The 23,257-nt window shown below is 53.4% G+C and overlaps 1 pseudogene across 1 annotated transcript; it reads right to left on the reverse strand.

Moving 5' to 3' along the window:
* Window positions 1-47: 47 nt before the first annotated feature.
* Window positions 48-21,513, reverse strand: LOC308129383 (filamin-B-like; annotated as a pseudogene). Its single transcript, XR_013937246.1, has 35 exons — window positions 21,508-21,513; window positions 21,333-21,456; window positions 20,472-20,632; window positions 20,271-20,361; window positions 19,580-19,734; window positions 19,336-19,453; window positions 19,182-19,261; window positions 18,914-19,099; window positions 18,513-18,827; window positions 17,336-17,441; window positions 17,064-17,264; window positions 16,801-16,974; window positions 16,557-16,719; window positions 15,342-15,507; window positions 14,918-15,205; window positions 14,493-14,646; window positions 14,221-14,410; window positions 13,301-13,548; window positions 12,752-12,835; window positions 11,622-11,727; window positions 10,965-11,105; window positions 10,750-10,878; window positions 10,389-10,562; window positions 10,095-10,262; window positions 9,805-10,008; window positions 9,547-9,699; window positions 9,334-9,456; window positions 6,755-7,021; window positions 6,531-6,668; window positions 5,468-5,583; window positions 3,414-3,546; window positions 2,470-2,646; window positions 2,114-2,332; window positions 1,462-1,668; window positions 48-1,057 (listed from the first exon to the last, which is right to left on the reverse strand). The product of XR_013937246.1 is annotated as a filamin-B-like (transcript).
* Between the last annotated feature and the right edge of the window lie 1,744 nt (window positions 21,514-23,257).

Consider the following 23,257-nt stretch of genomic DNA (forward strand, 5'->3'; position numbering starts at 1 on the left):
TTGAAAGTTCATTGTGACGAACCAGGAGACAAAACAGACAAAAACACTGAACGTTTCATTCTAGTTTATTTTAATTATCAAATGTACATCATATCAATGTTCAGCTTGAACTAAACAAACGACCCCGAACACCGCAGGAGCAAGCACACACACACTCTCACACACACACACACAACAATCCTCTCATCCTGCGAGAAAACAAAGAAGCCGAGTTCCAACGCGTCTCAACAGCAACAGCAGGTTAAAAACACTTTATTCTTTATGGCAACGTCAAGGACTCAACATCCTGAAAGCTAAAGAGCAACAAGGAAAATCAACAACCGTCAGTAGCTGGTCAGTTTGTCCTCAAATGAAACTTTTGTCTCCAGAACTCTTCGGTTTGCGTCTCGGCTGCTTTGCTTCTGGGAGCAAAAGGATGGAAACCAGCTGCTCGAGGCTCGAACCGTCAAGGACTCAGCAGGGAACCACCTTATGTGCTGCTTATTTCCAGTTTCATTCCCAAAATCTAAACATTCAAAGGTTTAAAGGTCTAATATCATATGTCTAGTCTAATGTCTGTCCAGTCCAATATCGTCTGTCCAGTCTAATATCGTCTGTCGCCGCTTTTTAACCAGCGACTATTAAATCCAGCAATCTTTAATTTAGCCATCAGGTACAAAACCAATCACGTGCAATATTTTGTTATTCTGATTCAAAACGTCGTTCAGCTCCAGTCGCGGTGGATCAAAGATCAAAGATCAAAGACCACGTCACCGTTTTACATCCAAGACGCCTTCGAACGCTCAGGAAATCCCGAACGTCTCCATTTCCCCGGCTTCGCCTCACGGTCAGGGATGCAAACGTGGCGGACGTGAGGCGACGCGGCGGCTTCAGGGGACGGACACGTGGAACGGCGAGCCGGGCACGTGGTCGTCGCCCCACTTCACCACCAGGACGTAGCTGCCCCGCTCCGTCAGCAGGTAGCTGACGTTGTACTGCAGGCCGCCCTGGTGTCGGACCAGCACCTCCTCGCAGGGCACCTGCGGGCCGTACACGCCCACCTGGAGCATGTTCTTACCTGGGGGGGGAGGGGCGGGGATTAGAGTACTTAGTTACTCTGCACGAGGAGGAGTTACAGTTACAGGATCAAAGCAGCAGGAAGAGGTCACGTCAGTGGAGGCCGAACGCCTTCTGTAATCTGATTACACATTTAAATGATGTCTGAACTCCTGAACTCTCCTCAGATGCCAAGATGGACCTAAAACACTCCAGAGTTCTACTCTAGTTTTCACTACTGGAGTATTTGACGAGTACAGTCTGTGATGGAAGCAAGTCATGTCACAATACACAATTAAACTTCCACAGTAAAGTTGGCCAGTCCAAAAATAGTCCCTTTTCTTCATGTAGGAGGCGCTACAGAGCCGTCGTACCGCCGTCGGCCACTAGTCAAAGAAAACTGGAGATCAAAGGACTCGTCCTCACCAGCTTTGCTGCAGTCCACCGAGAAGCTGCTCCTCTGGCCCACGGAGGCCTTGCTGAGGCCGGGACCTCGGCTCAGAACCTTGCTGGCGTCGGAGTCGCCCAACCCGGGCATGGCGCTCTGCAGGAAGCTGCTGGACGGGCGGAGCCCCGGGTCCACCGTCAGGGTGGACGTCTCGCTGGCGTTGGTCACGCTCACCAGGCGAGAACCTGAGAGGGACGAGACGGAATAATGAAACACCAACAAGTCTAGAATGATGAAACACCAACAAGACTAGAATGATGAAACACCAACAAGTCTAGAATGTCAGACTGAACAAAACCCTTAAGACCTGACTTTATTAGATGTTTTAGCTTTAAGTCTGAAATACGAACTGCTGACAAACGTTAGCAAAGTTCTGGAGCGACAAAGAACTCTGGAATATCTGGAACTTCATGGAGGTTTTCTCAATTCCATCATTAACTCTCGTTTAATGAGAAACAATCAATCTACCTGAATGATACAAGATCAAAGAAGGTTGTGGAACTCTGATTCGGAGCCTAAGGCATACCAGAGCCTCAGGCGTACCCGCCCCTACCGGAGTCTCAGGCGTACCCGCCCCTACTGGAGCCTCAGGCGTACCGGAGCCTCAGGCGTACCCGCTCTGCTCTGTACCTGTGACTTTGGCCTTGAAGGGGCTGCCGCTGACGTGGTTGGGTCCCCCATATTTGATGCTGATCAGGTAGTTTCCAGGAGCCATGGGAGTGTAGAGCACCTTGTAGCCCTCCGCCACCTCCTGACAGTCCATCTTCACCTTGGACGGCCCCTCGATGGTCACGGCCAAGGCCCCGGGGCCCGCCTTGGAGTTGTTGATGATGAACTCCGACTGGGCGCCTGCAAGCGTGGAGAGGCGCGTCACTGAACCCGGAACCACGGAGGAACTGCTCTCTTAGAACCACGAACTGTCCAATCAAGACATTTCTTTGTCGGGGAAACCTTCGTCCTGTTGCACGCCAACACGTCAGACCCACCTGTGGTTCCTCTCTCCAGTCCGGCTCCGTAGGCCGACACCAGCCCGGGGTCTCCGGCCTGGCCCGGCTCGCCCACCCGGACCTGGAACGGACTTCCTGGGATGTGGGAGCCGTTGAATTTGACGTCGATTGTGTGGAGGCCGTTCTCCCTGGGGATGAACCTGATGGCGTACTTATCTGCAAGACGGTGCGGAGGTCAGTTCAACCCGCAAGACGGTGCGGAGGTCAGTTCAACCCGCAAGACGGTGCGGAGGTCAGTTCAACCCGCAAGACGGTGCGGAGGTCAGTTCAACCCGCAAGACGGTGCGGAGGTCAGTTCAACCCGCAAGACGGTGCGGAGGTCAGTTCAACCCGCAAGACGGTGCGGAGGTCAGTTCAACCCGCAAGACGGTGCGGAGGTCAGTTCAACCCGCAAGACGGTGCGGAGGTCAGTTCAACCCGCAAGACGGTGCGGAGGTCAGTTTAACCCGCAAGACGGTGCGGAGGTCAGTTTAACCCGCAAGACGGTGCGGAGGTCAGTTTAACCCGCAAGACGGTGCGGAGGTCAGTTCAACCCGCAAGACGGTGCGGAGGTCAGTTCAACCCGCAAGACGGTGCAGAGGTCAGTTCAACCCGCAAGACGGTGCAGAGGTCAGTTTAACCCGCAAGACGGTGCAGAGGTCAGTTCAACCCGCAAGACGGTGCAGAGGTCAGTTCAACCCGCAAGACGGTACAGAGGTCAGTTTAACCCGCAAGACGGTACGGAGGTCAGTTTAACCCGCCTCCTGACCGTCACCATGTCATTATTGTTCAGTGATCATAAAACAAGGCGGGTCATGTGACGTCGGCATCACAAGGAGACGAGCTGCAGTGAAGGACTCAAATACTTCAACGTTAACATTCAATAAAATCTGGTTTCATCCTGGTTCGTGTTTCCGTTCCGTGTGGACGGAGCAGTTCAGCACCTCTTTCCAGCTCGGTGACGGCGCACTCCTCCAGGGCTCCAGACGGACTGTGAACCTTGGCCTCCATCTTGCCTTTGGCTCCGTTCAGTCGCACCGCAAAGGATGCTGGGTGATTGGCCTTCAGGCCGGACTCCTGCCAGGTCACACACAGTTCAAGCAGCAGCAATGTGAGGAGCCTGAAACCCCCCCCCCCCCCCCCCCCCGGTGGTGCACGGAGGTATTGCAGGTGGGCTACGACTGCTTCTCCACTTACCTGAGCTCCTCCAGGTGGCGCTGCAGCAGACAGAGCTCCGCAGGAGAAAGTAGTTCCTCCAGGTTCAGTGTTTCAGTAAAGTCACAGTGGCCTTTGACTAGTGGCCGGCGGCGGTACGACGGCTCTGTAGCGCCGGCGGCGGTACGACGGCTCTGTAGCGCCGGCGGCGGTACGACGGCTCTGTAGCGCCGGCGGCGGTACGACGGCTCTGTAGCGCCGACTAGTGGCCGGCGGCGGTACTACGGCTCTGTAGCGCCGGTGGCGGTACGACGGCTCTGTAGCGCCGACCAGTGGCCGACGGCTCTGTAGCGCCGACGGCTCTGTAGCGCCGACCAGTGGCCGGCGGCGGTACGACGGCTCTGTAGCGCCGACCAGTGGCCGGCGGCGGTACGACGGCTCTGTAGCGCCGACGGCGGTACGACAGCTCTGTAGCGCCGACCAGTGGCCGACGGCTCTGTAGTGCCGACCAGTGGCCGACGGCGGTACGACGGCTCTGTAGCGCCGACGGCGGTACGACGGCTCTGTAGCGCCGACCAGTGGCCGACGGCGGTACGACGGCTCTGTAGCGCCGACGGCGGTACGACGGCTCTGTAGCGCCGACCAGTGGCCGACGGCGGTACGACGGCTCTGTAGCGCCGACCAGTGGCCGACGGCGGTACGACGGCTCTGCAGCGCCGACTAGTGGCAGACGGCTGTACAACCGGTAAATGGCATCAACTCCATGAGTCTCCGATCTTCATGTATCAAAATAGGACTAAACGTTAGAAGAAAGGTTCGTGATCCTACATTCGGCTTCACGGTGTGACTGAACTGAGACGCGAACATCTGGAACCACAGGCCCAACATTTCAAGTGAAAACGCAGAACCTCCGGTGAGTTCGGGGAGAGCGTTCCCACGACAACGGCGTTGCCATGGAAACGCTTTCAAATGGGAACTTTTCTAAAATGAAACAAAAAAGATGTGTTTTCACTCCAAATGTGTCGACGGGGTCTAAAGGCGGAGCAGCAGGAGGGTCTGTCTGCTGCAGGAGGAGGAGGAGGAGGAGGAGGAGGAGGAGGAGGAGGAGGAGGAGGAGGAGGAGGAGGAGGAGGAGGAGGCGGCGCTGTTAAAAGCCTTTAAATGAAACACAAGAGAAACACCAGCAGAACCAGGAGGACCAGAACCAGGAAACGCCGCCGAGAGGAGCAGGACGACTCGGTCAACTCGTCCCCCAAAACGTGTGGAAACGTCTTTCGTTAAAGATTAAATAATAAAACGTTAAGAAAGTCGAGCCAACGCTGTAGATTTGATAGTTTTGTCCGTTTATACCAGCCTCATAATGATTTATACACTTTTTTCATATTTGTGAGGTTCTGGTTAAAACATTTAAAAAAACATTTTTTAATTCGTTTTCACACATTTCAAAATTAAAATGACTAAAAAATGTGTTTTTCCCTTGTAGTTGAGATGTACAATAAAGGTTTATGAAGATTATCTGGAGTTTATATTTGTTTAATCGTCTTATTTATCCGTTTGCCAACTGAAGTAAAATCTAGTGAAAAATCTGCAAATTCACTCTTTTCTTTGTGCAACTTCAAGAAAACTTGCTGTTTTGTGAACATTATGCGAGTTCTGGATCTTTCTAATGGGAATTTTATATATACATATATATATTTTTTTTTTATGTCACATTAAGAGGAGAAATGAAAGACGGGGTGTTTTCAGTGTGACCCTCCTGCCTCCTCCAGCAGTGACTCTTCAACTCGAGCTGGTTAACTGGTTGTGGTCACATGTTGAGATCCGGTGTCTCCTCGTGTCTCACCTGAAGACCCGTCACAGTGAGGCGCCGGGCGTCGTTCACCGGGGCGACCACCGGGACGAGGTAGGGGCTGTCGGGGATGTGCTGCTCATTGAACTTCACTGAGATCTCATAGTCACCTGCAGGGGGCGGCACAGGGTCAAAGGTCAGGAGGGGGGGGGGAGGGTCAAAGGTCAGGAGAGGGAGGGGGGCGAGAGAGATAGGGAGGGGGAGAGATGCTAGAGAAAGAGAGAGAGAAAGAGAATGAGAGAGATAGAGAGCGAGAGGGTCAAAGGTCAGGAGAGGGAGGAGAGAGAGAGGCAGGGAGAGTGAGAGAGAGAGCAAGAGAGACAGAGCGAGAGAGAGAAAGGGTTAAAGGTCAGAAGAGACAGAGAGCGAGACAGAGAGAGAGAGAGACAGAGCGCGAGAGAGAGAGACAGAGAGAGACAGACAGAGAGAGACAGACAGAGAGAGACAGAGAGAGAGAGACAGAGAGAGAGAGACAGAGAGAGAGGCAGGGAGAGCGAGAGAGAGAGCAGGAGATAGACAGAGCGAGAGAGAGAAAGAGGGTCAAAGGTCAGAACAGACAGAGACAGAGAGCGAGGCAGAGAGAGAGAGAGAGACAGAGACAGAGCGCGAGAGAGAGAGACAGAGAGAGAGAGAGAGAGAGAGAGACAGAGAGAGCGAGACAGAGAGAGCGAGACAGAGAGAGCGGCAGGGAGAGAGGCAGGGAGAGCGAGACAGAGAGAGCGGCAGGGAGAGAGGCAGGGAGAGCGAGACAGAGAGAGCGGCAGGGAGAGAGATGGAGACAGAGAGAGCGAGACAGAGAGAGCGAGACAGAGAGAGCGAGACAGAGAGAGCGAGACAGAGAGAGCGAGACAGAGACAGAGCGCGAGAGACAGAGACAGAGCGCGAGAGACAGAGACCGAGAGAGAGAGAGACAGAGACAGCGCGAGAGAGAGAGACCGAGAGAGCGCGAGAGAGAGAGACCGAGAGAGAGAGAGACAGAGAGAGCGAGACAGAGACAGAGTGCGAGAGACAGAGACAGAGACAGAGACAGAGACAGAGAGAGAGAGAGAGAGAGTACCCGGCTCCTGGGCGATGTACGAGACGCCACAGGATCCGTCCTTGCGGTCGTCGAAGGAGATCTCCGCCCGGCTCGGCCCCTCCACCGCCACGGAGAGCCCGCCGGCCCCCGCCTCCCGCGTCCAGATGCTGAACTCCGCTGTGGAGGAGGCGCCGGGTCACCACGGGTCACCACCGGGTGGCGTGTGTGTGTGTGTGTGTGTGTGTGTGTGTGTGTGTGTGTACCTGGCTCCCCGGCCTGCGCGCCCTCCAGGCCGGGCCCCCCGGCCGTCACCATGGCGGCCCCCCCCTCCCCCAGCGGCCCCACGGTGAACTGGAAGGGGCTGCCCGGCACGTGCACGCCCTTGTAGCGCACGGCCACGCTGTGCACGCCCGTCTCCGTGGGAACGAAGCGCACGTAGTAGGTGTCGTTGCCCGCGGCGACCAGCTCGGCGGGGCGGGTGGCGCCGGACGGCGAGGCCACGGCGGCGCTGACGTCCTTCATGTCGATGGCTGCAAACACAACAGACGGGTTTTTTTCTTTTGTTGGTGCAACTTGAGGAAACGACGTCAGAAGAACGAGACGAGAAGTTTAAAACGGTTCACACACACACACACACACACACACACACACACACACACACACACACACACACACACACACACACACACACACACACACACACACACACACACACACACACACACACACACACACACACACACACACACACACACACACACACACACACACACACACACACACACACACACACACACACACACACACACACACACACACACTATTGTCATTGCAGTACGTCACACAGTGAGGAACTGGTAACGAAATGTCGTTGCTTAGCAACCGGTAAAAAAAGGCATTAAAAAAAAATATTTAAATATATTTAATGTATTTAAGTATATTTTAAAAGTAGTGCAAACAGTCAAACACTTCCACTCCTCATTGACGAGATTGTTCTGTTAATTATCAATATCAAGTTGTTTGCTTTTTTTGTTGTTGTTTTTGGGTTTGTTTGGTTTTTTTTCCCTTCCTGTTTGTTTTTTTTCTTTATTTAATGTCCTTTTGTTTTTGCGTTTGTTATAATTGTTGTGATTATTTTGCTTTTTGCTCTGTTGTTGCTGGTTTCATCTCATGGCAGCTGGAAAATATTTAGATCACTGTGATTATTGTATTATTAAAAAATAAATAAAAATGTAGCACTAACAAGGGTATTGTATGCTCTCTCTCCTCTCCTCTCCTCTCCTCTCCTCTCCTCTCCTCTCCTCTCCTCTCCTCTCCTCTAGTTTCTACAAAGTTTCTCCTGTTAGAGAGTTTTTCTTTCCACAGTCACAACAAACCTGCTGCTCATGTGGATGTTGGGCTTTTCTACTTTCTCTATAAAAGCACATTGGAATGACTAATGTATTTAAAAATGTCTTAATATAAAATTAAATAAATAAATAAATAAATAAAACGGTTTCTGGCGTCTCGTTTTCCAGCTTTTCTGGAAATGCGGTCGTGAGTGTGGCGCCGGCACCGTAACGCACCCGCCACCTCGGCTCCACCCGCCGAGCGGCGCCGGCCAACAGACCAAGCGCGCCCCGCCGCGCCGGCTCCGCCCGCCAGCACCACGCCGGAGAGGCCAGAAATGAGCCGCACGCGCCCAGGAGAGGGGCTCCGATCCCGGGGAGCGCCGGAGAGGTGGGGAGGGGGAGGGCCGGCTCCTCCAGACCACCAGAGGGAGCAGGAGGAGGCGCGAGAGAGGAGGCGCCGAGACAAGACCAGGAGGAACCAGCTCGCTGGAGGAAAGAAGTGATGGAGAGGAGGAGGAGGAGGAGGAAAGCGAGAGGAGGAGGAGGAAAGAAACTGAGGAGGAGAAGGAAGGAAGGAAGGAAGGAAGGACAGACGGTGATGAGATACGAAAGAGGAAGAAGGGAAACGATGGAAAAGAGAGGAAGAAGTCAGGAAACAGTCGGATACGGGAAACAGTCAGAAACGGGAAACCGTCAGAAACGGGAAACCGTCAGAAACGGGAAACCGTCGGATACGGGGAACCGTCGGATACAGGGAACCGTCGGATACGGGGAACCGTCGGATACAGGGAACCGTCGGATACAGGGAACCGTCGGATACAGGGAACCGTCGGATACAGGGAACAGTCGGCTACAGGAAACAGTCGGCTACAGGAAACAGTCGGCTACAGGAAACAGTCGGCTACAGGAAACAGTCGGCTACAGGAAACAGTCGGCTACAGGAAACAGTCGGCTACAGGAAACAGTCGGCTACAGGAAACAGTCGGCTACAGGAAACAGTCGGCTACAGGAAACAGTCGGCTACAGGAAACAGTCGGCTACAGGGAACAGTCGGCTACAGGGAACAGTCGGCTACAGGAAACAGTCGGATACAGGAAACAGTCGGCTACAGGAAACAGTCGGCTACAGGAAACAGTCGGCTGCAGGAAACAGTCGGCTACAGGAAACAGTCGGCTACAGGAAACAGTCGGATACAGGGAACAGTCGGATACAGGAAACAGTCGGATACAGGAAACCGGAAACGGCAGGTGGAGAAATGGAAACCTGAGCAGGAAACTGATCTGAGGTCAGCGAACCTCCAGGACTTTTCTCTTTTCTATTCATCTCGTGAATTTTTTATTTTTTTTTTATTTTAATTTTGCTGCAGATTCTCTGTCAATGTGTGTGTGTGTGTGTGTGTGTGTGTGTGTGTGTGTGTGTGTGTGTGTGTGTGTGTGTGTGTGTGTGTGTGTGTGTGTGTGTGTGTGTGTGTGTGTGTGTGTGTGTGTGTGTGTGTGTGTGTGTGTGTGTACCTGGTATCTTGAGGCTCAGGTCACACACACTCCCCACGCCGGCGACGGAGGCGGCCCTCTGCCGCCGGCTGATGCTCTCCCGGATGCGTCCCTCTCCAGTGACGGGCACGGTGAAGGGACTTCCTGTCCGGGACAAGACAAACCTGGATCAGACACCTGGATCGTCCACAAGTCGGACACGGCGAGTCAGCAGGGGGGCCGGCGGGCCGGTACCGGGGACGTGCTGGTCCGAGAAGCGAACGGAGACGATGTAGTTCCCGGGCTCGGTGGGACAGTAGGTGACCCCACAGGTCCCGTCCTCCATGTCCTCCGTCTTGATGTCCACCTTGCTGGGACCCTCGATGGCCAGGGCCAGGCCGCCGTAGCCTGGAGGGGGGGAGGGGGGGGGGGGGGGGACAGACACACGTCTCCGATGAGCCACTCGGACCTTTTAGAGAGAGAGGGACGAGTGAGGACGGACTCCGTGCCCACCGGCATCCCGGGTGTCCACCACGAAGCTGGTGTTGGTGAAGGTGGTCCCCTGGACCAGGCCGTCCCCGGACACCTGGACCCGGGCCGGGTCCCCGATCTCGGACTGGACCACCATGATGGCGATGGGGCTGTTGGCCACGTGGCGGCCGTTCTTCAGGATGCTGACCTGGTGCTCGCCGACCTCCCGGGGGATGAAGGAGATACCTGGGGGAGGGGGAGGGGGAGGGTCATGTGACCAGGTGAACCAGTGTGTGTGTGTGTGTGTGTGTGTGTGTGTGTGTCACACACACCGATGTGGTTGTTGGCCATCCTCTTCAGCAGGCAGGGCTCGTCCCGTCCGGACGGCGCCCGGATGCTGGCGGTCAGCAGGCTGATGTCCGTCTCGTTGATGTCCAGGGAGAAGTCGGCCGCAGAGCCCAGCTTGACCTGCGAGCGGCGCTGCTTCTCACTCGGGTCGTCTGAAGAAGAAGAAGAAGAAGAAGAAGAGGTACCTTCAACTTCCGTCACGTCACGAGAAACAAAACCCCCAGAACATGGCGAGCAGCAGCAGGAAGGGGGCGGAGCCACGCTTCCTGTGGGCTCACCGGTGATCCTGGCGCTGAAGGGGCTGCCGGCGATGTGCGCCTCGTTGTACTTCACCAGGATGTTGTAGTCTCCCGGCAGCAGCGGCAGGTAGCTCACGCTGCAGGTGCCGTCTTTGTTGTCCACGCAGCTGATGTCCGCTTTGGACGGACCCTCGATGGCGAGATCCAGACCGCCTGGAGGGGGGGGGGGGGGGCGAGACCGAGAGCCGGCGGCCATTTTACTGACCTACTGCTAAATGAAACCACCAAGGTGGATCGTACCGTCTGTCGATATCTATACATCTATATGTCGTTAGCATGTAGCGCTACAGGAAGTGGTTAGCACGGTGGACTAGATAGGCCCTCCGCGGCGGCGACGTACCTTCAGAGGCGTCGTCGGTGAACACAGTGAACGTGGCCCGCTTGTTGGCGACGCCGTAGCTCAGCCCCGGACCGTACGCCGTGACGTTGGGACTGCCGGCGTGGTTCACGTAGAACTGGAGAGGCGACTCTGCAACGTCAACACAACCGTCGTCGTCGTCGCCGTCGTCTGGAACGCCGGGCTTCACGCCGGAACGCGTGGAGGCGGCGCCTTACCTGGGATGTGAGTGCCGTTGTACTTGATGGTCATCTCGTGCAGGCCGGCCTCGGTGGGCGAGTACAGGACCGTCACCGTCCCGTCCTGGTTGTCGGTGATCAGCGGCTGAGCAGATTTCCCAGAAGGCATCAGCACCTCGCCTGGACACATCGTTCATCCCGGGATTAGCCCGGGACAGGAGACGCCAAAGACCGGGACGAGCCCGGGACAGGAGACGCCACAGACCGGGACGAGCCCGGGACAGGAGACGCCACAGACCGGGACGAGCTCATCGTGGGACGGACAAGTATCGTCATGCGAGTGTCGTTACGACGACGACCGTCAATTCAATGGATCATCTGAGAGGACGCAGGAGGCTGGCGAGACGAGTCTGAAGGTCCAGACTCTGGACAGACCGCGTGTCCACACTGCGTGGACAGACCGCGTGTCCACACTGCGTGGGGACACAGTCTGGACACAGTCTGGACACACCGTGTGGACACTCGGCTGTTTCACACTCAGACTGGACGATAACATTCTGATAAATCTGTGAAAATGTTTAAGACACTAAAACAAAGACATGTGATCGCGGGACACCGAGTGTCCTTGGCGGGTTCAGAGCGCCACCTGGAGGTGAAGGTAAGTGAAGGTAAGTCAAGGTAAGTCCGGCTCCTTACCTGTGATCTGTCCCTTCCTGAAGGAGAAGGGGATGACCATGTCGAAGGGCCGGAAGCCGCCGCCGCCGTTCTCGCTACCGACCGCCCCGTACCGGTCCGAGGTCACCTGCAGGACAGACAGTCCAGGTGAGACCAGGAGGACCAATCAACCAATCAACCACCCAAACATGCCAAGCCCCGCCCACAAAGGAGCCTCCTGGAAACGCAGTGCAGTGGATTAGGAGGGAGGAAGAGGAGGATGATGATGATGACTGATGCAGCCACGGTGATGAAGAGGAGGAGGAGGAGGACGGAGAGAAAGTGTGGAGGAGGAAAAGAAAAGAACCTGGAAGCAGAGAGACGCCTTCAAACGCTGCGATCCCATTGGCTGAGAAGAAAAGCGATGGTGACGAGGAGGGTAAGCGGGCGAGCGAGTACATTTTAGGAGAGGAGAGAGAGAGAAGAGCTCAGGCTTCAACCAGCAGTCACCTGCAGAGGAAGTGTGTGTGTGTGTGTGTGTGTGTGTGTGTGTCTGTGTGTTAAAGCATTTCTCAAATAGAATCCCTGGAAATGTTGATTAAAAAAACTAAATGGTAAACCAAGTCAGAGAGTGAGTGTGTACTGGGGTAGCGAGTGTGTACCCGAGTAGCGAAGTAGCAAGTGTGTACCGGGGTAGCGAGTGTGTACCGGAGTAGCGAAGTAGCAAGTGTGTACCGGGGTAGCGAGTGTGTACTGGAGTAGCGAAGTAGCAAGTGTGTACCGGGGTAGCGAGTGTGTACTGGGGTAGCGAAGTAGCAAGTGTGTACTGGGGTAGCGAGAGTGTACCGGGGTAGCGAGTGTGTACTGGGGTAGCGAGAGTGTACCGGGGTAGCGAGAGTGTACTGGGGTAGCGAGAGTGTACTGGGGTAGCGAGAGTGTACTGGGGTAGCGAGAGTGTACTGGGGTAGCGAGAGTGTACTGGGGTAGCGAGAGTGTACTGGGGTAGCGAGAGTGTACTGGGGTAGTAGAGAGTGTGTACTGGGGTAGTAGTGAGAGTGTACTGGGGTAGTAGAGAGTGTGTACTGGGGTAGTAGAGAGTGTGTACTGGAGTAGTAGAGAGTGTGTACTGCAGTAGCGAATGTGTACTGCAGTAGTGAGTGTGTACTGGGTACCCATGGCTTGAAGCCAGCTCCTGGAGCAGCAGCCTGCTGCAGTGAAGACGTCTGATCCTGAATGATGGGAACCTCATCAGTGGCCTGAGGACAGTAGGACAGTGTAAGACAGTAGGACAGTGTAAGACAGTAGGACAGTGTAAGACAGTAGGACAGTAAGAGTATAGGCGAGGGATAAGACAGTGGGAGGATAGAGGACAGTAGAGGACGGTATAAAACAGGACAGTAGGAACTCTGTCCCACAGCAGCCAACCCAACATGGAGGCGTCTGTCCACAGCGCCCCCTGGTGGCTGGAGGAGCAGAGCTGCAACGTCTGAACAGGAAGTGAAGCCATGAAAGAATCACACGTTTCCAACAGTCGGTCAAACCTCCCGAGTTCACATGGAAAAGTGAAGACGTGTTTCTACATCGTCGTTTCAGAAAAGCTTCTTGTTTCCACGGAAACGCTGAAAACAATGTAGTTAGCGTGTTGGGCTAACTCCAGGCCGTCAGCAGGAGGTTCTGTTCGGAGGCTCGCTGCAGCAGGTAAGGCCCGGGCGCGTCCTCACCGTGACGTTGAAGGGGCTGCGCGGGACGTCCTGTCCCCCGAAGCGGACGTAGATGACGTAGTTCCCGGGGGCCGGGGCGCTGTAGAAGATGTCGAAGGTCCCGTCCTGGTTCTCCACCACCCGGGCCTCCACCTCGCTGCCGTCGGGCTGCACCACCACACAGCTCACCTTGCCCTTCCCCGCCGCCTGGGCGTCCACCTGCAGGCCCAGCGGCTGGCCCACGCCCACCGTGGGGCCCACGCCGGGACCTGGGGACCACAAGGGGGCGCCAGGCGTCCAGATCAACACAACACGGGACCAGAGACCGACTGGACGGCGTCTTTATGGACGGAACGTTCTGGAGGGCGACTTGGAGAAGACGACGAACACGAGGACGATGAAGAAGAACGACGAGCAGACGACAAGAGGAAAAGTGTAAAGGAGAAGAAAAGGACAAATCTGGGGGGGACAGGAGAAATGAAGACAAACAACCGTAACCAAGAAGAAGAAGACGACAAATAAAACCAAGAAGAAGACGACAAATAAAACCAAGAAGAAGAAGACGACAAATAAAACCAAGAAGAAGAAGACGACAAATAAAACCAAGAAGAAGAAGAAGACGACAAATAAAACCAAGAAGAAGAAGAAGACGACAAATAAAACCAAGAAGAAGACGACAAATAAAACCAAGAAGAAGACGACAAATAAAACCAAGAAGAAGAAGACGACAAATAAAACCAAGAAGAAGAAGAAGACAAATAAAACCAAGAAGAAGAAGAAGACGACAAATAAAACCAAGAAGAAGACGACAAATAAAACCAAGAAGAAGACGACAAATAAAACCAAGAAGAAGAAGAAGAAGAGCACCACGAATAACAAAGGGGAACCATGATGACCCTCTGAGTGTGGAATCCCACAGACACACACACACACACACACACCTGTCACGGTGCACTTGCTGGCGTCTCCGGTTGCCATGGCGCGGACTCTGTACGGGGACGCTGGGATGTCGTCGCCGCCGTACTTTATGACGATGGTGTAGCGTCCAGTCCGGTCGGGGAGGTAGGACACCTGGTACGTACCGTCGCCGTTGTCATGGATACTGGGTTCTTTAACTTTACCGTCCTGGTCCTGAGGGGGGGGGGGAGAACCATGGAGTGAGACACAGAGAGAGAGAGACAGAGAGGAGAGAGAGAGGGCGAGAGAGACTGACGGTGATGAGCACGCTCAGTTGGCCCTGGCCGGCCTCCTTGGCGTCGATGTTGAACTCCACAGGGAAGCTAGCAGGAACGCTGCTGGTCAGCCCCGGACCGCCGGCACGCACTTTACTGGCATCGGAGGTGGGAAGGACCCGGAAGGTGGAGGGGCTGCAGGGGGACGAGCCAACACTTAATACTGTCCTTCTCCTACACGTCTGTCTGGCTACTGGCTGCTCTGGGTTTAGACCGCTGGTTAGGTTAGTTAGGGTAGGGTTAGTTAGTTTTCTCTTCCTCCGACAGGTCGATCGCGTTTCGTTGCGTTTTAACCCTCTGAGCCGATTAAGGAACTCGTTTCTTCCCGTCAACACGGAGTTTCTCATTTCCCCCCACGGAGGACAGAGACATGCAGTGGACCACGTGTCCCGGCGCAGTACTTCACCTGTTGGGCACCACCTGGTCGGCGTACTTGACCTCCAGCGAGTACAGGCCCTCCACGCTGGGCGTGTAGGACACCAGGTACGTCCCGTCCCCCTGGTCCACCACCTCGGCGGGGGTTTCCAGGCCTCGGGGACCCTTGAGGGTCACGGCCAGCGGGGCCTCGCCGGCATTCTTGCAGTCCACCTTGAAGGACTGGGGGACGCTGGCCCTGACCTTTGACCCCACCCCGGGGCCGGACACCTGCACCTTGGTGGCGTCCACCACGTCCTTCACTGCGACCTTGAACGGACTCCCTGAAACGTCGTCATTTACGAGGTCAGCGCTTCAGCGACCGTCAGATCAGAGGAACCGACCAGAATCAAGTTCGGCAGCCTTGTAGTACCACTTGCTGCCACCAGATGGTGCAGTGAGTCACACGGATCCACTGACCTGGGATGTGGTCGCCTCCGAACGTCACGTTGACGTCGTACAGCCCCGGCTTGTAGGGGACGTACTCCACGCTGCAGCTGCCATCTTTGTTGTCTTTGCAGGACATCTTGGACTCTGACGGTCCCCTCCACCGCGATACCCAGACCGCCGATACCCGCCCCCCTGGAGGACAGTGGTGGGATCAGTACCCACCGTAGTAATAACTGCAGTAATAACTGTAGTAACAACGGCAGCAATAACTGTAGTAACAACAGTTGTGGAATCAGTACCGACCGTAGTAATAACTGTAGTAATGGTAGCAATAACAGTAGTAATAACTGTAGTGGCAACAGTACTGATGGTAGTAACAGTAGTAACAACAGTTGTGGAATCAGTACAGACCGTAGTAATAACAGTAGTGGTATTGTACTGTCATAACAGTAGTGATAGTAGTAACAGTAGTAATAACAGTACTGGTATCAGTACCTACTGTAGTAACAACAGTAGTGGTATCAGTACTGTCACTACTGTCATGTCGGTACAATACCACTACCGTTACTACTGTCTGTACTAACAGTAGTAATAACAGTACTGGTATCAGTACCTACTGTAGTAACAACAGTAGTAACAGTAGTGGCATCAGTACTGACCATAATAATAACAGTTGTAGTTAAGAGTAGCATCAGTGCTAATGGTAGTAATGGGGTCAAGTACTGTCAGTAGTAGCATCAATTGCCCCGCTGCCCCCGGTAGTAGCATCAACTGCCCCGCTGCCCCCGGTAGTAGCATCAACTGCCCCGCTGCCCCCGGTAGTAGCATCAACTGCCCCGCTGCCCCCGGTAGTAGCATCAACTGCCCCGCTGCCCCCGGTAGTAGCATCAACTGCCCCGCTGCCCCCGGTAGTAACATCAACTGCCCCGCTGCCCCCGGTAGTAGCATCAACTGCCCCGCTGCCCCCGGTAGTAGCATCAACTGCCCCGCTGCCCCCGGTAGGTAGTAGCATCAATTGCCCCGCTGCCCCCGGTAGGTAGTAGCATCAATTGCCCCGCTGCCCCCGGTAGTAGCATCAATTGCCCCGCTGCCCCCGGTAGTAGCATCAATTGCCCCGCTGCCCCCGGTAGTAGCATCAACTGCCCCGCTGCCCCCGGTAGTAGCATCAACTGCCCCGTTGCCCCCGGTAGTAGCATCAACTGCCCCGCTGCCCCCGGTAGTAGCATCAACTGCCCCGGTACCTGGTGACGATGTGGAAGTTGTTGTTGCGGTGCGTGAGGCCCTGCTGGAGCCCGGGGCCGCTGGCCACCACCCTGCCGGGGTCGCAGCCCTCCGTCACCGAGACCCTGAAGGGGCAGTTGGGCACCGGCGTGTCGTCGTACAGGACGCTGACGGTGTGAGCGCCTGCGGGCACGACGGGCCGTTACTACGTCGTCGTCATGGAAACGGGACCGCCACACCCCCCCCCCCCCGGTAAGAACTCACCGTTCTCGAAGGGCGTGTACTCCACGCCGTACGTCCCGTCGCCCCGGTCCGTGACCACGCAGTCCGTCTGCGCTCCCGACGGGTTCCTGACCTCCGCAGTCACGTGGTCGCCTCCCCGCCGGGTCAGTGGCGTGGCGTCCACGGTGAACTCTGTGGTGGCCTCTCTGAAGACGCCTGGGGGGGGAAAGGGGCGGGGACATTTAGAACCGGAGTGGGGGCGGAGTCATCTGGGAAGAACGATTCGATGGAGGACGGTGCCGCACCTCGTCCCTCCACTCCCGGGCCGAACACCTTGACTCTGGACGTGTCCACGGCGGGGGACGCCCGCACCTTGGCGGGGAAGCCGGGGACGGTCTGGCCGCCGTACCGCAGCAGCAGGGTGAACATGCCGGCGCTCAGCGGGACGTAGGTCACCGTGTACGTCCCGTCCCCGTTGTCCACCACCTCCGTCTTCGCGCTGGCGCCTGGAAGACAGAGGGGGGACGGTCAGCCGCCGTCGGGGGCGACGAGCGAGGCGGGGGGGGGGGGTCGTTACCTGAGCGTGGCGCGGAGCTGGCGGGGTCGTCGAGAGCCGCTTCCAGGCTGAGCTCACCGGGTCCAGCTGCTGAACAGTCCACCTCCACCACACTGCTCTCCCCAACCTAGACAGACGGAGACAGGGACAGACACCAAATGACTTTTGGTAATACTTTTTCCTTGACTTTATAAACCTTTAAAGTCCCAGTGGAATGAAGGTTCCACCTCCAGAACCCTCTGGTGTCTCTTCTAGAACGTTTTCCTGCTAACTGGCTGAAGGTAAAATGTTAAAACACGACAGTCTGAGAGAAAATAGCCGATAAACGGCGCTATTTCCTCTGCTGGGCGGAGCTTCTGACAATAACAGAGTGACATCACGAGTTGTGCACACGCCCAAGTTGTGTTTACATTATGGAGGATCAGAGTTTTGACCACCAAGAGGCTGAATTGAACCAGATTTCATCATCATGGTCATTTCAAACCCAGTGATTGATGAAGAAGACACAGAAGGTGGTTCTGCCATCGGTGACCCCGTCTGGAACATGTTTGAGGAAGCAGAAGACGCTTCGTCCTCCATTCGTCCTCGTCTCCTCGCCTCAGCAGCCGCCACTTTTCACCTTTGAGGCTCCTGACTTTTGGCAGAACGACCGGCTTCCTGGATCCAACACGTCCAAGAGCTAGAAGACTGAATCACTGAAGACGAGTCCAGGTGTTACTTCATCGTCTACTAGCCGCCCGAGCTAGCTGCTAGCGGCTCCCACTAGCCGCTAGCTGCCCGTGCTCCTTTCCTCCTCTCTCGGTCTCTTCCAGGCTCAATCTTTCATCAAGGCTCATAAAACGCCGACTAGAACTTCAAAACACTGTAAAAACTTGGATATTCAAGAGGAAACAAGCCGATATAAACACAACAGATCGAGATCTGCACAACTTGTGACGTCACGCTCAGGAAGAAGGATTCCCCCGACTTCCTCGGCTGGAGATTCAAACTTCAAATAACTTTGTAATGCAACAACAGTGGTGGGGCAGAGTCGGAGGAACCTTACAAGTAGAACCACAACCATCGTTTTTTGCAAAGTAGTGTTTTACATTTCACCGGGACTTTAAGCGACACGTTTCTCCAGCCGGTCCGTTTCCAGTAAACTACCCAGAAATTCTCGGTTTGAGACCTTCGAGTCGTGTCCCACGACGCCACTCACCTTGGCGCCGCTCAGCCCGCTCCCCGAGGCCACCACCTTGGAGGGGTCAAAGGGCATCTGGACGAGGGCCTTGAAGGGCGAGCCGGGGACGTGGACGCCCTCGAACAGGATGTTGACCAGGTACTCGCCGGGCTCCGTGGGCAGGTAGGACACGGAGCAGGTGCCGTCCCCGTTGTCGGAGCACTCGATCTTGGCCTCGGTGGGGCCCTCCACCGTGAGGCCCAGGCCCCCGGTGCCCGCCCCCTTCGTGTCGATGGTGAACTCCGCCGGGCCCCCCACCAGGCCGCCCTGCAGCCCGGGCCCCGACGCCTTCACCTGGAACCCAGCGGGAAAGATAAGCCCATCGATGAGGCGGAGCCCGGGGGTGTCCCGTGGGGGGCAACGGGGGGGGGGGGGGTTACCTTGCTGGGGTCTGGAGGCAGCTGGGCCTCCACAGAGAAGGGGCTCCCGGGGACGTGGTGGCCGTCGTAGGACACGCTGACGGAGTACACGCCCTCCTCGGTGGGGGTGTACCGGACCAGATGGGCGTCGGCTCCGCCGGCCTGAGGCTCCAGGCGAACGGGCAGCGGCCGCCGGCCGGGACTCAGCTGTCGTCACGACAACGACAACCACAGTAAGAACACAGAAACCCGCTACACGCCTCCACCCCTCCAACGGCGAGCCACTCACCACCGCCACCTCCAGCTGACCCTGGCCCCCCGCGCCCTCCGTGTTCACCGTGAACTGCTGCTCCCGGTCGACCTCCACCCCTGAAACACACGGCAGGGAAACAGTCCCGACACCGTCCCTCCGTCCCTCCGCCCCCCCCAGACCGAGACCTTACGTCCTTCCAGGTTGTCCACGGCGACGCTGTCCAGGTCCAGCGGGGCGGCCACGCCCACCTTGAAGGGGCTGCTCGCTATGGCGTCTCCTCCGAACTTCACCGTGACGCTCATCTCCCCCTGCAGGCCAAACCAGGAACAACACCTCCAGGGTTTTTAACCGAGATCGCATCAGTCTTTATCAAGGACTTTAAAAACAACGTGACGGACGGAGCGTCAAGGCGACGGAGCGTCAAGGCGACGTACCTGTTGCACAGGTGTGTACTTGACGGTGTGTGAGTAGTCGTAGTTGTCGATGACGTCGAAGTCCTGGACGGGGGCGGAGAAGCTGACGTCCAGCGGGGCTTTGCCGGCTCCTCTGGTCAGGACGGAGAAGTGGGTCGGCTTCCCGCTCTCCACACCTGCTCAGGTACAAAACGCCGCCGCCGTCACACGACAACGTTCAAGTGAAACCTGGTCGCGTACATTTCAGAACGATGGAGTCGTTTAACTCCCGGTTGGAAATGATCCGACAACCACGAGAACGTCAGACGGGGCCTGCAATACCAGATTTGAGCACAAGGTGGTGTCGCGAGTGACAAAACATTGCGAAAGATCAAAGAGAAAACAGTTGAAGTTTGAACTTTTAAAAATTCAGTTAAAGTTAAGACTAAATCAGCCTTAAAAATATTTTACATAAAAAGCTTTGAAAGTTTGGAGGAATCAAAGAAATTCAAGTTTCTTAAAGATAATAAAGTTTTATAATTAAAAAGATGAAATTCTTAAAACAGAAGGTATTTAACGGATTTAGAAGGGTTAAAGAATATAACTTCCTCGTCACGTGTAGAATTTAAACTCTGGACTTCATCAGTTAGAAGAGCCAGAGATCAGCGCTGATGTTTCCCTGATGTCAGTGAACGCAGCATCTTTAAAAACCATGGAAACCAGAGCGTCTCACCAGCTGCAGCCAGTCCGGGACCCTCGGCTTTCACCTTCGAAGCATCATGGGACGGCTCCACTTTTACTGTGAAAGGGCTCTGAGGGACTTCCTGCACGGGAACAATTTCAAAATAAAATTGTGATTTTTTTTGCTATAAAATCCTCCAGGGATTTTTTTAAGATGTGAAAATCTGTCGTGTGTGTGTGTGTGTGTGTGTACCTTGTCGGTGAACAGGACCTTGACGGTGAGTCTTCCCGCGGCAGGAGGGACGTATTTGACGGTGAACGTGTCGTTGGCGTTGGGGATGATGTCAAAGTCCACGTCCGCTTCTTTGTCGCCGATCATGTTGGCGTCGCACTTTATTCCCACGCTCACGTCACCTGGTACACACAGTACACACAGTATTACAATACAGACATGTCAAGTCGCTACACAACCACTGAAAAGCCTAAACACATTTTTAACGTAATAAAAAAGCCTGAATGAAAAGAAAAGATAAAATGTAAAATACCATATTTTTAGAGGATTGTCTTGGATTTTATTTTTACACATTCTATTTTTTGTGCTCCTTTTTGCTCGTACATACGTTTACATATTTTAATCCCATAGTTTTATAAGTTCTGCACCTTTTACCTTGAGCTGTTGTAAGTTTGTGTTTCCCCCCATGGAGGAATAAAGCTCTCTACTCTACTCTACTTTATTTATAAAACGCTTTAAGCAGCCGTAGCTGAGACAAAGTGCTGTACATTGAAATAAAAATATAAGAGGCAAAATAAAAACATTATAACAATAAAAAAAGTTAAAGCAAAAACTCTAAATCATAACTGGACCGTCCAGGTGTCATGTAATTATACTCTCAGCCACCAGGGGGCGATACAGGGTTAGTTTCTGCTTGTAAAGTCCAGAGGAGCTGAATGAGAACAGGAAGAGGTGAGGTTCCACCCAGTGTGTGTGTGTGTGTGTGTGTGTGTGTGTGTGTGTGTGTGTGTGTGTGTGTGTGTGTGTGTGTGTGTGTGTGTGTGTGTGTGTGTGTGTGTGTGTGTGTGTGTGTGTGTGTGTGTGTGTGTGTGTGTGTGTTACCGTCCCCGGCTCCGGAGCAGTCCACGGTGAAGTGCGTCGGCTCGCCGGCCTTCAGTCCCGTCGGTTCCACGCCGGGTCCGAACACCTTCACCTGGCCGGGGTGGCTGCCTTTTCCCACGTTCACCTGAACGCACCGGCACAAAGTCACCACTGCTCACCACAACAGGAAGTTCACGCACATCAAACGTTAAAACAAAAAAATGAAAGCCTTCTTTCCCGTCTCACAACGTCATTTGAAATGAGCCGAAATCTTCTGGATAAATATAAAATGTCAACTATGTTTATTTACATTTAAACTGAAACCGATTAAATATTTTTAAAAAACATCAAAGAGTAAAACTGTTACAAGTGAAAAGTGTTTTTTCAGAAAAACAAATACTTTTTAACTGAGCAAATTAAAACCCAGAATAAAGTAAATAAAGGTAAAAACTGGAGCTACTTCATGGTAAATTAAAGAAAATACAGAGAATAAAAACAAAAAAGGGACTTGAGGCATGTGAAGGTCGGTGAGAAGATAAAATCCTCCTGAAACGTTCAGTAAACACAAGACGGTTCCATGATCACAACTTAAACCTGGTTCATAAAATAAACACTGAACAAACAGTAATAAAACCTGAATAAACAGTAATAAACTGAACAAACAGACAGTTACTGTTCCAACGTCTCACGTTCACATCACATGTTGATAAAAGTGTTTTTCCACGAGGAGAAAAACTTTAACGCCGTTCAGGAAAAACTAAACCTTCAGATTAAATGACGTGAAAAAGAAAGTGAAGAAAAGAGAAATGAGGCTGGAAGTGAATGAACCAAACGACACGAAGACATTTCAATGAAAAGTCGGAATTTATTTTTAGATGCCATATATATATATATTTAGATAATATATATATTTTGGAGGAGATTCCAGTGTCGGCATGTTGCACACAGGAAAACTCTGGATTGTAAGATTTTAACATGTTGAACAAATCAAAACAATCTGAAGTTTATCAGCCGCCGACGGTTTTTTTATTTCAGCGGGAAGAAACGGTGAAAATAAAGAACATTTCATTGTTTTTATGTATATTACATATAGACTGACCACCAAGTTGACTGTCAAAATAAAACCACCAAGTTGACTTATTACGGTGACTGTCAAAATAAAACCACCGAGTTCACTGTTTTTACGGTGACTGTCAAAATAAAACTATCAAGTTGGATTGTTATTACGGTGACTGTCAAAATAAAACCACCGAGTTGACTGTTTTTACGGTACTGTCAAAATAAAACTATCAAGTTGGATTGTTATTACGGTGACTGTCAAAATAAAACCACCAAGTTAGGGTTATTACGGCGACTGTCAAAACAAAACCACCAAGTTGGATTGTTATTACGGTGACTGTCAAAATAAAACCACCAAGTTGACTGTTATTAAGGTGATTGTCAAAATAAAACCACCAAGTTGGACTGTTATTACGTGAATGTCAAAATAAAACCACCAAGTTGGACTGTTATGGTGACTGTCAAAATAAAACCAACAAGTTGGATTGTTATTACGGTGACTGTCAAAATAAAACTACCAAGCTGGACTGTTATTACGTGAATGTCAAAATAAAACCACCAAGTTGGACTGTTATGGTGACTGTCAAAATAAAACCACCAAGTTGACTGTTATTAAGGTGATTGTCAAAATAAAACCACCAAGCTGGACTGTTATTACGTGACTGTCAAAATAAAACTACCAAGCTGGACTGTTATTACGGTGACTGTCAAAATAAAACTACCAAGCTGGACTGTTATTACGGTGACTGTCAAAATAAAACTACCAAGTTGGACTGTTATTACGTGAATGTCAAAATAAAACCACCAAGTTGGACTGTTATGGTGACTGTCAAAATAAAACCACCAAGTTGGATTGGTATTACGTCGACTGTCAAAATAAAACCACC

Source organism: Blennius ocellaris (assembly GCF_963422515.1).
Source record: "Blennius ocellaris genome assembly, chromosome: 4".
NCBI lineage: Eukaryota > Metazoa > Chordata > Actinopteri > Blenniiformes > Blenniidae > Blennius > Blennius ocellaris.